The following is an 18,079-nucleotide window of genomic DNA, read 5'->3' as shown; positions in this document are numbered from 1 at the left end:
ATAAGACTCATTTATTTCCAATAGAGACACCCATCCACAAAATTCATCTGATATCAACCAAAAGAAGATCAGCCATGTAAAAATATAGGCTAATTTATAAGTAACTTTTGTGACTCTGAATAGGTGATAGTTGACTAGAATAATTCTGTAACATATTAGGTAAGTATTACCAGGTGTCAAATAAAGGGCAAGTTCTTAGATGGTAAAAAGATGAGATCTCTTTTTCAATTTAGATTTCAGCAAAGGGTAATGGTTTGTTAGTATTCCAGTGAAGAATGCTAAAAGTGCTAGCTTGTCTTAATGTTGTGAGAAAAAAAGGTAGAGGGATGGGGACTAGAAATCTGAGCAGCCATCAAGCTGACCCTACAGGTCAGATAGCTTTGGCTTTAAGCACAGAAGCTTAAAACCTAAGCACCTCCAAAACAAACAAAAAAAACAAAAAAACCCTAAGCACCTCTCCCATAAAAGTCCATTATATTCTGGTGTCACCTTGCTTCCCCCACCTAATTTCTCATTCTCTTTTCAAATTATTCTCCTCAACCAGGCTAGCCTCTTTTTCATTCCATTCATTCACTAGGAGCATCTCAGTTTTTCCCCACTAGTTTCCTCCCTTCCCTTATGGTCCCTTGCACTATTTCTTATATTCCACATATGAGTGAGACCATATGATGATTGTCTTTCTCCAATTGACTTACTTCACTCAGCATCAGTTCCATCCATGTTGATGTAAATGGTAGATATTCATCCTTTCTGATGTCTGAGCAATATTCTATTGTGTGTGTGTGTGTGTGTGTATATATATATATATATATATATATCACATCTTCATTTCTAAGGCATCCCTGCCAAGTGTTTAACTCAGTTGTTCTCAGAGTGATTCTCTGGACCAGCCCCATGAAGTGGAAACTTGTTAACATGCAAATTCTCAAGTCTCTCTCTAGACCTATTGAGTTAGAAACTCTGAGATTGGCTCTAGAATCTGTGCCTTAACAAGCCATCCTGGGGATACTGTTGCACACTATTTGAGACCCACTGACTTAACCTACCTTAGCCTGGGGAAGGAGAAGTTAGCTAATGGTAGCGATCTCAATGTTTGAATGCCTGTTGCCTGTGTTTGAATACTTCTAAGGGATAGGGCACTCAGAAGCTTGGAAAGCAGCCCTGTCATCTTTGGGAAATGTTTACCTATATATTTTTTTAAACAAAACTTTTAAAGATTTTATTTATTCATGAGAGAAACACAGAGAGGCAGAGACACAAGCAGAGGGAGAAACAGGCTCCTCGCAAGGAGCCCAATGTGGAACTTGATCCTGGGACTCTGGGATCACGCCCTGAGCCAAAAGCAGATGCTCAACTGCTGAGCCACTCAGGCATCCCACATTGACCTATATTGATCTGAAATCTATATTGGTCTGATATCTCTTAACCTTTGTTCGTATTTAGCTTCCTAGAGCCATAGGGAAGAAGTCAAATCTCCCATCCACATGACAGACTGACGTATCTCAACATCACCATCATTTACCTCTGCTAGCTCTTCTATTATACAGGCTCAAAGTGGCATGAGTTTTGAGTCCTGCAAGCTGTCTTTTATGCACACTGCTGAACACAACCCTATTTGTTTATAATTCTCTTTAATGAGCTCTGCACAGAATTGAATGCTATAGTTTAGGGATTGACAAGCTAGAGTGAAGTGGTTACCAGTTACTTGCTTCTAATACTATACTCCTAGTGCCATAGGCAAATATAGTCTTAGTTGTTTTGGTTTTTTGTTTTGTTTTGGTTTTTGGTGGCCACATTGTTAATTCATACAAAGCATATTGTCAGCTAACATTTTTTGCAGTCCTTTACCCTCATCTTGGTCTTTTTTTACAGATACCAATGCTGTTATATCATGTCTGTGTTACCTTGCCTCTTTTATACCTATAGGGGAAGTTCCTTGGATACAAGTGTGTAGTTATGTCTGTTATATGTTTTCTGATTAGTTCTTTGATGATTAACTGACACAATTAACTTTTGGGGGAGAAATGTATCTCCTATCTCTTGAAGTATGTCCCAGATGGTACTCAATAAATACTTCAGAAATGTGTAATTGATGTACTGATAGCAATTTTCAGTGTAAAAGGTTACTTTTTTCTTGAGTTTTATAAAAGGTATTTATTTGACACCAGGTTTATTGCTTCAGGACTTACAAGTTGTGACTAAATATAAAATAAAAACACCACTTGATTTCAGTAGCGAACATCCAGAATTTATATATAGCACTCTTTGAAGTTGTCCTTGGATGATTACATGGATGATCAGTCAATTGGTCTGTAATCTGTCAAAATAATTTTATAGTTTTGTCTTTGGATTACTTCTAAAAGCCACTTTATGAATCATGTAATAAAAGCATTCTGAATTTATGTTGTTGTTGTTTTTTTTTTTAATTCAAGTTGGAGTTCTTTATACTGGTACTCACCTGCACTTCTAGTATCATATTCCAGAATCTGCCTGTGTGTGTGTATGTGTGCATATTTGTGTGTGTGTTTGTGTGTGTGTATCTGTATAGAGGTAGTACTTGGCAGAAATTCCAGTAAAGACTTTTCAAAAAGGTTTACAACAATGGCAATGTCCTTGAGAGGTACAACTAACCCATAATTGGACATGTACCTTTGTGTGTTTTCTTCTTATGGTGACTTTGCCTCATATATTTATGCATTAAATGTCTTCACCCTAACAGAAGAAACAAACAAACAAAAAATAGATTTGCCCTCATAAAACAGAATTGAAACATTTGTGGATCAAAGTAGCCACACTGTGGATGCCTGGATGGCTTAGAGATTGAGTATCTGCTTTAGGCTCAGGGCATGATTAGTCCAGGGATCGAGTACCACATCAGGATCCCTGCAAGGAGCCTGCTTCTCCCTCTGCCTATGTCTCTGCCTCTCTCCGTGTCTCTCATGAATAAATAAATAAAATATTTTTTTAAAAAAGTAACTCCTTCCTCAAAATACTAGAAAATAAAAATATATTCAGTAAATATTATAAAATGTACTCAATTTGATAAGACTAAGAACTCTGTCATCAAGTGGAAAAGGCATGCACTTGCTTATCCCTTATATATAATGTGTGGGAAGAGAACTAATATTTATCAGTTTCCTGGAATATGCCAGTCATTTTACATTGAGTCCACCTGGAGTAGAATTCATTTCACAGTAGAGAAAACTGAGGCTTTGAGAGGATAAGTTGCCCAAGGTCACAAATCAAATAAGTAGCAAAACAGGTACTTGGACCTAGGCCTTTTAGCCTCCAAATTCTGTTCACTTTCTACTACATTAGATGATAAATGCTAAAACCAGAAGATATAGTCCCTGTCCCCATAGAGCTCAGGGAACTTTATAGAAAAATATATAAAGATATGGATTTTTTTCATGCTCTGTACAAATCAAAGAAAGCTAAGTTAATAATGAATTGATTGAATAAAAATAATTTTAAAATGGCAATGTTTAATTTTTACAAAAGTTGATTAAAATTAAATTTTTTCTTTAATACAGTTATTTATTTTGAAAGAAATTTAGCAATACAGGTCAAGAACCATACAAATATTTATATACTCTATCATTAATCTGTTTTTGGAACTTCAGCCTAAGAGACAATATTCTAAATTCAGAAAAATGGAGTAAAGGTATTACTGGCTGAGTTGGAAAAAAAATCCTCCTGTGTTACTCCTTTACTCCCACACTATTACTACACTCATAATACTTCCCTTCTGATGCCAGATCTGTGGGTTCTCCACATATTAAGTGATTCTGTGTTATACCAGCTGGGTGTCCTACAATTCAATTCAATTCTGACGCTATCTGGAGTTAGTGTCAGATTCCACAAGTTAAGGACTCAGCCCTACAAAACTCCCTCCACTGCAGATACAAATCACAAGTCGCAGGTTGTCACCTGTGCTCCTGCTAACCTGCTGTAGATCAGGATTCTTATAGCCTCTTCCTTAGGTTTGAAAACTTGCAAGAATGGCTCACAGAGCTCAAACAGTTTACTAGTTTATTGTAAAGGATATAATAAAAGATATGAATGAAGAGCCAGATGAGATATACAGGACAGGGTTCAGAAGGGTCCCAAGGTGAGGAGTTCTGTCCCCATGGATTTGAGTTACATTACCCTCCTGGCATGTTGATGTGTTCACCAACCTAGAAACCCTCTGAACCCCATACTTTTGGGATTTTTACAGAAGCTTCATCATGTAGGTGTGATGATCTTTATCACAATCTCCAGCCCCTCTCCTATTATTTGGAGAAGGTGTGGGGCTGACAGTTCTAAGCTTCTAATCATGGCTTGGTCTTTCTGGTGACCAGCCTCCATCTTGAAGTTATCCAAGAGACCACCAAGAGTCATCCCATTAAAACAGAAGATACTTTTATCACCCAGGAAATTCTAAGGGATTTACGAGCTTTGTGTCAAGAACCAGGATCAAAGGCCAACTATTAAAACACCAAGATTCTTCTAATGCTCTTGTCACTTAGACAATTACAAGGGTTTTAAGAGCTCTGTGTCAGGAACTGGGGGCAGAGACCAATAAATACATATTTGCTATTATTTTACACTAACAATATTAATTAAAAAACAGGAAAGAATTAGAAACAACCAATTTATTACCTAAATGGTTAGGTAAAACAGTTTGGTGGGTCTTTAGGATATTATGTAACCTTTTTTTTTTTTTAATAAAGATTTTATTTATTTATTCATGAGAGACACACAGAGAGAGGCAGAGACACAGGCAGAGAGAGAAGCAGACTCCATGCAGGGAGCCCAGTGTGGGACTCGATCTCAGGACTCCAGGATCACACCTCGGGCTGAAGGCAGACGCTTTACCGCTGAGCCACCCAGGCATCCCTGTAACCATTAAAAAAATAATTATAAGACCATGTAACATTATATAAATACTTATATTATTATTTTTTAAAGATTATTTATTCATGAGAGATATAGAGAGAGACATAGGCAGAGGGAGAAGCAGGCTCCCCATGGGGAGCCTGATGTGGGACTCGATTCCAGGACCCTGGGATCACGACCTGAGTCAAAGGCAGATGCTCAACCACTGAAAAACCCAGGTTCCCCCAAATGCTTATATTATAATAAACAAGGTCACATTTGAGTTTATAACAAATCAATTACTTTTGATTTATGTTGTAAGAAACAAAAATATAGTCTAATGATGATGTAAATATGTGAAATACCATTGTATTATGATGAAGGGATAGTTTTAAAAATTGTAGGTTTTTTTTTAAATTTCTATTCATCTCTATCTATTAATTTCATAATGAAGGGAAAAATCTCCAAACTTTCCTGGTATTGTTTGCTGTTGCAAGACAAGTCACACTCTCTGTTTTTCTAAATTTCCAGTAAAACTAAGTTTTTGAGAACCAGTTTTGTTTATGGGATAGTTTTTAATCAAATATGTGTAGCTCAATCTTCAACAGTTGTCAGTAAGGGGAAAATGACACAGTTGACATTTAAGTATAACTGTCACAGCCTCTCCATTCATTGTTATTCTGTACAATTAAAATTTTGAAGCCATTATGGCTTTTAGGATTAGTGTTTGAGATTGGGATGTGTATTCGATCTATAGGTTACCAAAGAAAATTCCTTTCTTTGGGCCCTGGGTGTGTCTACACTGTGGATGGAGAACAGGGATTTAGAGACCTTGCTATTGAGATGCAAAATCTCTTTAACTTTGGAGAAGGCTATTGGGACTATATTTGAAAGAAGTATTTTGAAAGAATGGTCCCTTAGCTCTGCTGGGACCTCAGCTTGGGACTTGGTGACTCTCTGGCTGTCACATAATGAGGTGGGGTTGCTGGGACAGCATGGACGATGGGACATAATGAGGTGGGGTTGCTGAGCCAGCATGGACGATGAGTTCATGTCAGATGTGGGCAGGCATGAAGTCAAGGCTTAGGGAAGGAGTAAGTAGGATGTGGATTTGGCGGGAGGGGGTTGGGTTGGGGAGGGTTGGGTGCTAGACAGGGGACAAGACAGAGCTGGGAACAAAGGCAAAGCCAGGGTAGAGCTCCATTGAGTTGGCTCAAAATAAAAGATATGCTCACAGAACCAAAGGGTGGGCACAGACTTGAGCATTAAGCCTCATCAAAGAAAACAAAGGCAAGAAACAGGAGCTAGGGATGAAGCTGGGCTGAAGCCCAGGTGAGGACTGGTGCTGCAAATAGGAGCAAGGGAAGGGCGGTGCCCAGGTGGAAAATTTGGGGGGGGAGGAAATTCTTCCCAGATCCAGCTGCTTGTTATAACTACTCACATTTGCCAGGTACAGAGGATCCGGTGTCCAGAGTGCCCCAAAGGAACTCAATAGCTTCTGACCAAATTCCAGATGCCTTTCTGGATAAGGTGTCTTAACCAACATCCTCCTTAAGGCACTGCCACTGCCAGTGTCTGTACCTGTACTAAAAGTCCTCATGACTGCTGGGAAGCTCCTTCTCTCAAGAACTATGGCTTACTGAGAAAACAGGGTTTCTTTTTTGGGGGGGGGGGTTGGTGGTTGATTTTTTTTTTTTAGGTGTCACAATTTTATTTTATTTAATTAATTTATTTTTTTAATAATAAATTTATTTTTTTATTGGTGTTCAATTTGCCAACATACAGAATAACACCCAGGCTCATCCCGTCAAGTGCCCAACTCAGTGCCCGCCACCCAGTCACCCCCACCCCCCGCCCACCTCCCCTTCCACCACCCCTAGTTTGTTTCCCAGAGTTAGGAGTCTTCCATGTTCTGTCTCCCTTTCTGATATTTCCCACTTATTTTTCCTCCTTTCCCCTTTATTCCCTTTCACTATTATTTATATTCCCCAAATGAATGAGAACATATAATGTTTGTCCTTCTCCGATTGACTTATTTCACTCAGCATAATACCCTCCAGTTCTATCCACGTTGAAGCAAATGGTGGGTATTTGTCTTTTCTAATGGCTGAGTAATATTCCATTGTATACATAAACCACATCTTCTTTATCCATTCATCTTTCGATGGACACCGAGGCTCCTTCCATAGTTTGGCTATTGTGGACATTGCTGCTAGAAACATCGGGGTGCAGGTGTCCCAGGATTTCATTGCATCTGTATCTTTGGGATAAATCCCCAACAGTGCAATTGCTGGGTGGTAGGGCAGATCTATTTTTAACTCTTTGAGGAACCTCCACACAGTTTTCCAGAGTGGCTGCACCAGTTCACATCCCCACCAACAGTGTAAGAGGGTTCGCTTTTCTCTGCATCCTCTCCAACATTTGTGGTTTCCTGCATTGTTAATTTTCCCCATTCTCACTGGTGTGAGGGGGTATCTCATTGTGGTTTTGATTTGTTTTTTTCTTTTTTAATTTTTTTAATTTTTATTTATTTATGATAGTCACAGAGAGAGAGAGAGAGAGAGAGAGAGAGAGGCAGAGACACAGGCAGAGGGAGAAGCAGGCTCCATGCACCAGGAGCCCGACGTGGGATTCGATCCCAGGTCTCCAGGATCGCACCCTGGGCCAAAGGCAGGCGCCAAACCACTGCGCCACCCAGGGATCCCTTGATTTGTATTTCCCTGATGGCAAGTGATGTGGAGCATTTTCTCATGTGCATGTTGGCCATGTCTATGTCTTCCTCTGTGAGATTTCTGTTCATGTCTTATGCCCATTTCATGATTGGATTGTTTGTTTCTTTGCTGTTGAGTTTAATAAAAACGTCCCAAGACACAAAAGTCCAGGGCCAGATGGCTTCCCTGGGGAATTCTATCAAATGTTTAAAGAAGAAACCATACCTATTCTACTAAAGCTGTTTGGAAAGATAGAAAGAGATGGAGTACTTCCAAACTCATTCTATGAGACCAGTATCACCTTAATTCTAAAACCAGACAGAGACCCCACCAAAAAGGAGAATTATAGACCAATATCCCTGATGAACATGGATGCAAAAATTCTCAACAAGATAGGATCCAATAGTACATTAAGAAGATTATTCACCATGACCAAGTAGGATTTACCCCCGGGATGCAAGGCTGGTTCAACACTCATAAAACAATCAATGTGATTCATCATATCAGCAAGAGAAAAAACAAGAACCATATGATCCTTTCAATAGATGCAGAGAGCTGACAAAATACAGCATCCATTCCTGATCAAAACTCTTCCGAGTGTAGGGATAGAGGGAACATTCCTCAACATCTTAAAAGCCATCTACGAAAAGCCCACAGCAAATATCATTCTCAATGGGGAAGCACTGGGAGCCTTTCCCCTAAGATCAGGAACAAGACAGGAATGTCCACTCTCACCAGTGCTATTCAACATAGTACTGGAAGCCCTCGCCTCAGCAATCAGACAAAAAAAGACATAAAAGGCATTCAAACTGGCAAAGAAGAAGTCAAACTCTCTCTCTTCGCCGATGACATGATACTCTACATAGAAAACCCAAAAGACTCCACCCCAAGATTGCTAGAATTCATACAGCAATTTGGCAGTGTGGCAGGATACAAAATCAATGCCCAGAAGTCAGTGGCATTTCTATACACTAACAATGAGACTGAAGAAAGAGAAATTAAGGAGTCAATCCCATTTACAATTCCTAGATACCTAGGAATAAACCTAACCAAAGAGGTAAAGGATCTATACCCTAAAAACTATAGAACACTTCTGAAAGAAATTGAGGAAGACACAAAGAGATGGAAAAATATTCCATGCTCATGGATTGGCAGAATTAATATTGTGAAAATGTCAATGTTACCCAGGGCAATTTACACGTTTAATGCAATCACGATCAAAATACCATGGACTACCTTCAGAGAGTTAGAACAAATTATTTTAAGATTTGTGTGGAATCAGAAAAGACTCTGAATAGCCAAGGGAATTTTAAAAAAGAAAACCATAGCTGGGGGCACCACAATGCCAGATTTTGGGTTGTACTACAAAGCTGTGGTCATCAAGACAGTGTGGTACTGGCACAAAAACAGACACATAGATCAATGGAACAGAATAGAGAACCCAGAAGTGGACCCTGAACTTTATGGTCAAATAATATTCGACAAAAGAGGAAAGACTATCCATTGGAAGGAAGAAAGTCTCTTCAATAAATGGTGCTGGGAACATTGGACATCCACATGCAGAAGAATGAAACTAGACCACTCTCTTACACCATACACAAAGACAAACTCAAAATGGATGGAAGATCTAAATGTGAGACAAGATTCCATCAAAATCCTAGAGCAGAACACAGGCAACACCCTTTTTGAACTCGGCCACAGTAACTTCTTGCAAGATACATCCACGAAGGCAAAAGAAACAAAAGCAAAAATGAACTATTGGGACTTCATCAAGGTAAGAAGCTTTTGCACAGCAAAGGATACAGTCAACAAAACTCAAAGACAACCTACAGAATGGGAGAAGATATTTGCAAATGACCTATCAGATAAAGGGCTAGTTTCCAAGATCTATAAAGAAAACAGGGTTTCTTTCATAACTGCCCAGGTAAGTGGTCCAGAGTTCAAGCACTGTCAATGCTATACTCTGTAAAGCATTTGTCACTTCAAACTACAGGGATAGATTCTCTGATCTTTACAGATGATTTTTAATATCGGAGGATATATGTGCATTCACTCACATTCTTTATGTAGATATTTACAATATGTATATATCTATATAAATATATAGGTATGTATATTTATGAGTACATATACACACATATTGCCTATCTTGTTTTTGGTTTGAAATAAGTATTTTATTTTTTATTGAAATATATTTGACATGTAATGTCGTGCACATTTGAGGTATACAACATGTTATGATAGATTTTTATGTTGTAATAATGATTACCATTGTAGTGATAGTTTACCTCCCTCATGTCACATAATTATCTTTTCTTGTGTGTGTGGTATGGAGTAACTAAGATCGTCTCTTAGCAAGTTTGATCATTACAATAAAATGATGTCTATATTCAGTATACTGTGTATTAGACATCTAGAACTTATTTATCTACTTATTGCAAATTTGTACACTTAGATATCTCTTCTCCCACACCCAGCTTCTGGCAACCATCATTCTACTGTTTGTTTTTATGAATTCAATTTGCTTAGATTCCAAGTGAGATCATACAGTATTTGTCTTTCTCTGTCTGATTTAATCTCACTAAGCATAATGTCCTCTGGATACATGCATGCTATTGCAAGTGGTAGGATTTCTTCTTTCTCATGGGTGAATAATATTCCATTAGACATAGATGATAGGTATATAGAGAAGTATAGCCCCATTGCACCTCAATTACATTATTTAAAAATGGGCATAAAATACTGAACTATTAAGATTATGAGGAATAAATGAAGCAACACTTGCAAAAATCCTTAGGTTGTTATGGTAACATAAATAATATTATTATCATTTTGGTGGAATTACCCAGTGAGAAGAAATGTTGGAATACTTTACAAAATTAACTGCTATTTGAAAGTGTGTTTCTCGTTTTGGAGATACCAGGTCAGCCTGGACCAGACTTTGTCTGGGAAGAACAACTTATTGGCTCTTCTCAGAAATGTGAATATTTGTACAGTAACAACCATACCTGTTTATGTAGCAATATGGGCATGCTTACACTGCAATCAACAAAAAGAATAACAATTGAATAGACAATAGGGGCAAATATTTATGATTCATGTTATAAGATAGAGTATAAAGATGAAGAAAATGCATGAAATACAGATATATTATGGTGGGGGAATAGGATTTTATTTGGCCAAACTATGACTACCCCTCTCTATGCTCTTCATATACAGTGGTTGTTGACTGTGTATGTGGGGTGGGGAGAGTGAAAGCACAGTTCCACAAGGTGCCAAGAAACTTTTAGGAATAAAAAGAGGAGATCTTCACTCTTCCCTTTTGAGGTTCAATAATCTTAGAACATCTCTGACTTGATGGGCTAAGGGGGTTACAACCAAGGTCATAAGTCAGAGAAGGAGACCAGCTTTCTCACCCAGGAAGGAAATCCTTGTGAGAAGGAGAAGGTTCTAGGCTTGTGGCACATGTTACACACAAGGTACAAATGGTGATAGGAGAGGGCTGGTTCAGAGTTGTTCATCCAACCCTCACAAAAACTCTATAAAGTAGGACCTATGTCACCCTATTTTTCTCACTAGGCTTAAGAGAGGGTAAGCAATTTGGCCCAAATATGAGTGCTGTAACCCCATTTGTCTCTAGGGTCCTTGCATCTCACTGCTGTACTCTCCCTGCTACTGGGGTCTTTTCCTGGCTTTTCTCCTCCTTGGCTGGCAAAATAAAGAAATGCAAGTCGGGGTTAAGGATTAGGACAAATACTTCGGTGAGGAAGGTACTGGTAATTACAGGAAGAAAACCTAAAAGGGCTTTGAGGTTTCCTGGCCGCCTGCAGGAAGGTGATGATTATGTGATGTAATCCACATTCTTCCCTGACTTTTGGAAATAAAAAATAAGAATTTTCAAGATGATTGCCTAAGATTAAAGGTCATTCTGTGGCCACAGTAGAGATGTGTTGTTTTTTTTTTCCCTAGGCAAACTTGATCTTTCTGAACCCTAATGATCTCATCTGTAAAATAAGAGGGTTGCACTTAGTCATTGTTAAGGTTCTTTTCATGCTGTAATGTTTGTGAGTCCAGGAATTTAGAAGCTTTTTCTGGTATTTAACCTTTGCCCTTAGTCTCTTCAGCACTGTGATCAAAACTAATGGACTCATTTTAAAGTTTCTGTGACAGGTAAGGAAGCCAGGATAAAGGACTTAAGGAAGGTTAGAAAGCAAGGAATATGGCCACAAAAGATTTTACAGGTATGTTTTAAATGGAGTTGAAAGGATAGAATTCTGAATCTCAGAAACCAGTGGGCAAAGCAAAAAAGGCTGAAGTTCAGACAAGTCTTTCAGAGGATTGATTACATGGAGAAATGGAGAAGATTTGGTCATGCCCTAATGTTAGCAGGCTGTAATTAGATTGGACAGTTTGAGTTAGAGGAAAGAATGAGCCATCAAGGGGTACATTGGCTTCCTGGTTCCCCATATCCAGCCCCAGCTCCATCTCTCTGGAGCTGGTATAGTTCTGACACCATCACCAATAATTCTGCTCCCAGCTGCACAAAGCTTTCTTAGTCTTCATTCAGATGAATCAGAGAATAGATATTAATTAAGTCAATGTAAAAAAAAAAAAAAACTTAGAGGGAAGCAAACTTGACGAAGTATAAATTTCTGATTCTTCTTTGAGAGAATAACCACTTTCTTGTCCTCTTCTTCCTTCTGTCTTTCTTCTCATTTTCCTTCTCTCTGGTTTCCCTCCCTCTTCCTTTTTTCCTTCCACTCCCCTGGTATTTGCGGAACACCCTGTTTCAAAGTCTGTTCCGGGCACTGTGACCCACACAAGGTAAAGGAAACACAGCTTCTCAAGTTGCTCTCAAGCAGCAAGGAAGACAGACACAGACAAGGCACCGTGGTAAACCAAGTTCCTAAGAACCCACCTCCCGGTCTCTTTCCCTCCTGTTCAGCTGGGCCCTGCTGCCCCACCTCACATCAGCTGGTATAGTCCTCCCCGCCACCTACTGTCTGCTCTCAGGATTAGCTGCCTGATGGCTAAGAGTTTCCCCTTAACTGTGAGGGGAACAATCTCTTAAATTTCACTGTGCCATTTCAAGCCCATTCCAGATGTATGATCGTTCAGCAGCTGGGTCTTCCTCTTTTGATTGAGACAGTTTCATAGAAGGTTTTGAAAAATGAGCTTCAGCATTTGCTCTTTTTATTTGGTATTTTCAGGACTTTATTGAGCACTTGTTTTGTGTTAAGTACTCGTATGCGATTTCTGATGTATTATTACTTTTCTTACTGTCAATTCATAGATGAGAGAACTCAGAGAGGTTGAGTGACTAGTTGAAGGTGAAAGAGCTAGAGATGGAATTTGAGCATGACTGTCTAACTCAAGAACCCGAGCTCTTTTCACTACTTCATGTTTCAGTGACAAAAGATAGGTTCCATACAGTCCTTTTATTTCTCTCCAGAGGAATTCTACTTTCAGAGTTGTTTGTTTCAGTTGTTTTGTTTTGTTTCTTTTTTTTTTTTTAAGATTTTATTTATTTGAGAGAGAGAGCAAGCACAAACTGGGGGAGGGGCAAAGGCAGAGGGAGATGGAGAAGCAGATTCCCCACTAAGCAAGGAACCTGACGTGGGGCTTGATCCCAGGACCCTGGGCTCATGACGTGAGCCGAAAGCAGACACTTAACCAACTGAGCCACCCAGATGCTCCTGTTTCCTTTCTTAAACCTTCTCACAAAGTAAAGCATATGTTTAAAGATAGGCTCTTAGCTTTAAGATACAAATTGGACCCCTACTAGCTTACACAATGAGCATGGGGTCTTTTTATCATCAATTGTAATCTCAACTATGATATTCAATCAAAAATCTAATACTTAGGGATGCCTGGGTGGCTCAGTGGTTGAGCATCTGTCTTTGGCTCAGGGCATGATCCTGGAGTACTGGAATGGAGTCCCACATCGGGCTCCCTGCATGGAGCCTGCTTCTCCCTCTGCCTATGTCTCTGCCTCTCTCTCTCTCTCTCTCTGTGTCTCTCGTGAATAAATAAATACTTTTTTAAAATTTAATAATTAGAAAAATTCCGAGTGGAATAATTTTTTAAAATTTTGTAAAAAATATTTATTTATTTATTTATTTATTTATTTATTTATTTGAGCGAGAGCGAGCAAGCACAAGCTGGAGGGCAGAAGGAGAGGGAGAGAGAATCTTCAGCAGATTCCAAGCTGAGTGTGGAGCCTGACTCAGGGCTAGATCTCACAACCCTGAGATCATGGCCTGAGCTGAAACCAAGAGTTAGATGCTTAACCAACTCCACCACCCAGGAACCCCTGAGAGAAATAAATCTTTAAAGTTAAGACCCTTTCCTTTTCAAAAGGAATTAAAGCTTATCTGTAAAAAACACATATATAGTATTATATGTATTAAAGTTCATTGTGCAAAACATATGTGGATTTACAGGCATTAACAAAAGCAAAATGCAATTATAAGTGCTCTTATTGATTGGCGTTATATATGAATTCAGTGTATATTAGCAGAAACTGAAAGAAAAAATCTCACTTTAATATTGTAAAGCTTAAAAATAATGTGAATTTTATAGGTGATTTGGTTCAAAAGACTGTAAGAGAAACCTAATGGATTATTAATTTTTTTGTATCTTAGCATTGATTACATCATTCTTGGTACATTAATATTAATTTGCCATAAGAATATTATACCAATATACTTCTGTTGTTACAAAATAATAATCAATATTGGAAATTTTAGCATTGAATTGAGATGGATTTTAATAGATTGTGACATTAATTTGTGCTCATTCTGTCACAGTGAAATTTTTATTGAACTGGTGAGCTGATACAGGTCGGGCCCATATTACAATAGTACTTCTTGCCATATCTATATGGTGCACAGATATTAGCAGCAGGGGATCCTTTAACTTCCCTGGCTGTCACTTTTTCATCTGTAGCTATACATTATATTGCATCAAAAGAGTCCCTGGCACAAAACTAACATTTAGTGTGGGTTTACTATTATAACTGATGAACCCTTTTTTTAAGAGCAGGTAAACTGTTAGTAATGTTGCCTGGGATTGAAGCTAAACCCACCAGGGTCAGAGATATTAAACCTGCTTAAATGTGGATCCCCGGTTTCTTATAACATTTGAGGGATGGGATCTTTGTAGAGGGGAGAAGTGGGAACAACATTTCAGAGATGAGATATCAGTGAAGTTCTTAATTTTCAAGTGTTTCCAAAATGTGATTCCAGTTCCATGCTCTTGAAGAAATGGTAGTCCTTCACCCCAACAAGCTTTGAAAACATTGCATAGCGTAGCTTTTGTCTGAGACTCACAGTACTCATTCACACTGTAGAGGCCTACAGATGCCATGCAAAGAAGAAGCTTGTTTTAACTTCATTTCACTCAACTTGTCTCAGACTTATTTGACGATGAAATATACCATCCCTAGATAATCTATACAATTAGTCTTCCATGGAATACATGCAGAAAAATGGTGATTTGGAGAATAATTAAAACTTAGCTACCTTGCCCTTTTTAAAGCTCATGGGTTTCAAACAAGTCGTGTTGATAAGTAGCCTCCTAAATTTACTTTTTCATACATATTTAGGTGTAACAAAAGCTTATCTAACACGGGGTAAGGTAGTGAATTCATAAAAGCCAAGCAAGGAGCTCAGAGCCATGTACATGCCAGATATGTCTCGATTTATTTATTTATTTTAAAAAAGATTTTATTTATTTGAGAGAAAGAGAGAGCATGAGCGGAGGGAGGGGCAGAGGGAGAAGCAAGACTCCTCACTCAGCAGGGAGCCTGATGTGGGAATCGATCCCAGGACCCTGTGATCATGACCTGAGCCAAAGGCAGGTGCTTAACTGACTGAGCCACCCAGGCACCTCGATATGTCTCTATTTAATTGATTTCTTAAAAAAAAAAAATTAAGACTGTGTAACTGTCTTTAGATTCCCATTCCAATTTCTTGAGGACAGCAAAGATGAGTTTGGGGGATATTACCATAGTGAAAAAAATCACACATTTTGCCAAGATAGATCTGCATCCATCGATCCAGGCTTTGGTGTTCCTAGGTCTTTTTTTTTTTTCAAAGTTTTATTTATTTATTCATGAGAGAGACAGAGAGAGAGGCAGAGACACAGGTAGAGGGAGAAGCAGGCTCCCTGCGGGGAGCCAGATGTGGGACTCGATCCCAGGACTCTGGGGTCACGCTCCAACCACTGAGCCACCCAGGCATCCCATCCTAAGTCTTAAAGCAAATGTTGTTTGGTGCTTTGTGGGAACAGTGCTAGATTTGCTCTATACACCCTTGATGGTCATGTCCTTTATAATTTAGATTTTAAAGTGAATTCTTTTTCCACACTATGTTAGATACCCAGTTCTGCACAACAAATTACTCACAAATTTAACCTCTTAATGAACAAACATTTAGTATCTTACATTTTGCGGGACCAGGCTGAAACCCAGGGCTGCAGTTATCCAGTGATTTCTAGGCTGGAGGAGGAGAGAATCTGCGTCTAAGCTCACCATTGTGATTGTTGGCAAGATTTTGCTCCTCGTGAGCTGTTGGACGGAGGGCCTCGGCTGTTCACTGGCTGTTGGCTGGAGGGAGCTCCCTGAGTTCCTTGCCACATGCCTTTCCCTAGGGGGGCTTATAACCTGGCAGCTGGCTCCATCCAAGTGGGCAAGTGAGGGAACAGGAGAGGGTGAGCAAGATGGAAGCCAGTCCTTTTGTAACTTCATCTCCTAAGTGACATCCCATCACTTTTGTCACATTCTGTTTGTTCCTGGACCCAGCCTACACTCAGGAGGAGGAGATTATACAAGGGCTTGAATACCACACAGTAGGGATCACTGGGGGCCATTTTAGGAGCTGCCAATCACACACATTAGAAATTGGTGGTGTGAGGGGCAGGGTGGGGGCACTTGGGTGGCTCATTCGGTTAAGCTGCGATCTCTTGATTTTGGCTCAGGTCATGATCTCAGGGTCCTGGGATCGAGCCCTGTGTCTAGCCCCATGTTCAGCAGTGAGATGGCTTTAGGATTCACTCTCTCCCTATCCCTCTGCCTCTCACCCCTGCTCGCACTCACTCTCTCTCTCTTTCTTTCCAATAAATAAATAAATCTGAAAAAAAAGAACTAATTCAGCAGTATTTATGATAGCTAATTCTTAATAACTACCTGAATCAACGTGATTTACAACTTAGTATTTTAAAGGTTTAGATCCTTAAACTTTACTTCAGTTCCAAAGCACCATTCAATGACACCATTTTGCCACAGAGCACCTAAGAATCATTGCAAATAAACAGAGGTAGCAAACAAGCAAATACAAGTCCCAAGCAGAATTTATGCTAATCTGACATTTTTCTATGTTACACGAGTTCCTAGCCTAGAGCCTTTTTGCCCTTTCTCTCAATTCCTGGGATGGAGCACGAAAACCAAATGAATAAGAGATGATAATATGCTGAATAACTTAGGTATTAAAACTCTTCCTCTCTTTTAGGGTCAACCTCTATTAGGACTGCTCCTGAATTCTTAGGTAGTCTTGAATTTGGGACCCCTTCCCAGATGGGGGAGTTCATATCTTGCACAGCTTGTTTTTCTCATCTGAGCACTTGGAAAACATCTACTCCCAAAGAGGTCTGAAAATGTAGAGATGTTTTTGGTTATCGCTGTTGTTCTGGGCTCTTCGCAGTAATGTGCAGGATGGTCTCACCCCGTAAACAACTGTCTGTCTCAAACACCTTTAATGCCTCCAGGGAGGAGGAAACATTTCCCCCTCCTCTCTCTAGTCCTGACTCTAGTTTAGTTTGTAAGATCTGAGACAGAAGGGAAATATGGTGGACCCTGTTTTCTTTTCTTTTCTTTTTAAAAAAGATTTTATTTTATTTATTCATGAGAGACAGAGAGAGAGGCAGAGACCGGCAGAGGGAGAAGCAGGCTCTCTGCGGGGAGCCCAATGCAGGATTCGATCCCAGGACCCTGTGATCAGAACCTGAGCCAAAGACAGATGCTCAATCACTGAGCCATTCAGGCATCCCTGGACCCTGTTTTCTACCCTAAGCTCAGTGGCTAGAAGAGCACTTTATAAGTAGTGACTACTCAGTACACATTGTTGAATGCAGTACTACTTATAAAAACAATGATTGATTGGTGGACAATTAGACGAATAAAAACCTGCTGACCAAATTTCAATTTCCTTAGGCCTTAAATTGAAATACCTGGTGTTGGATACACCTGGATGTGCATACACGTGTGTTTCTTTCTTTTTTTTTTTTTTAAAGAATTATTTATTTATTTATTCATGAGAAACACACATAGAGGGGGCGGGGGCAGACAGAGACACAGGCAGAGGGAGAAGCAGGCTCCATGCAAGGAGCCTGATGTGGGACTCGATCCTGGGTCTCTAGGATCACGCCCTGGGCTGCAGGTAGCGCTAAACTGCTGCACCACCGGGGCTGCCCTACACGTGTGTTTCAAAGACAGTCTCCTAGATTTTGTG

General features: G+C 39.5%; 1 long non-coding RNA gene across 3 annotated transcripts in view; it reads left to right on the top strand.

Annotated features, from left to right (window-relative positions):
* LOC140635760 (uncharacterized) overlaps positions 1-18,079 on the top strand; it is a 192,280-nt gene that overhangs the window by 73,576 nt on the left and 100,625 nt on the right. The window lies entirely within an intron of this gene.

The sequence above is a fragment of the Canis lupus genome, chromosome 6, assembly GCF_048164855.1.
Source record: "Canis lupus baileyi chromosome 6, mCanLup2.hap1, whole genome shotgun sequence".
Classification (NCBI taxonomy): Eukaryota; Metazoa; Chordata; class Mammalia; order Carnivora; family Canidae; genus Canis; species Canis lupus.
Note: the sequence above shows the minus strand (reverse complement) of the source record. Positions and strands in the feature narration are given on the sequence as shown.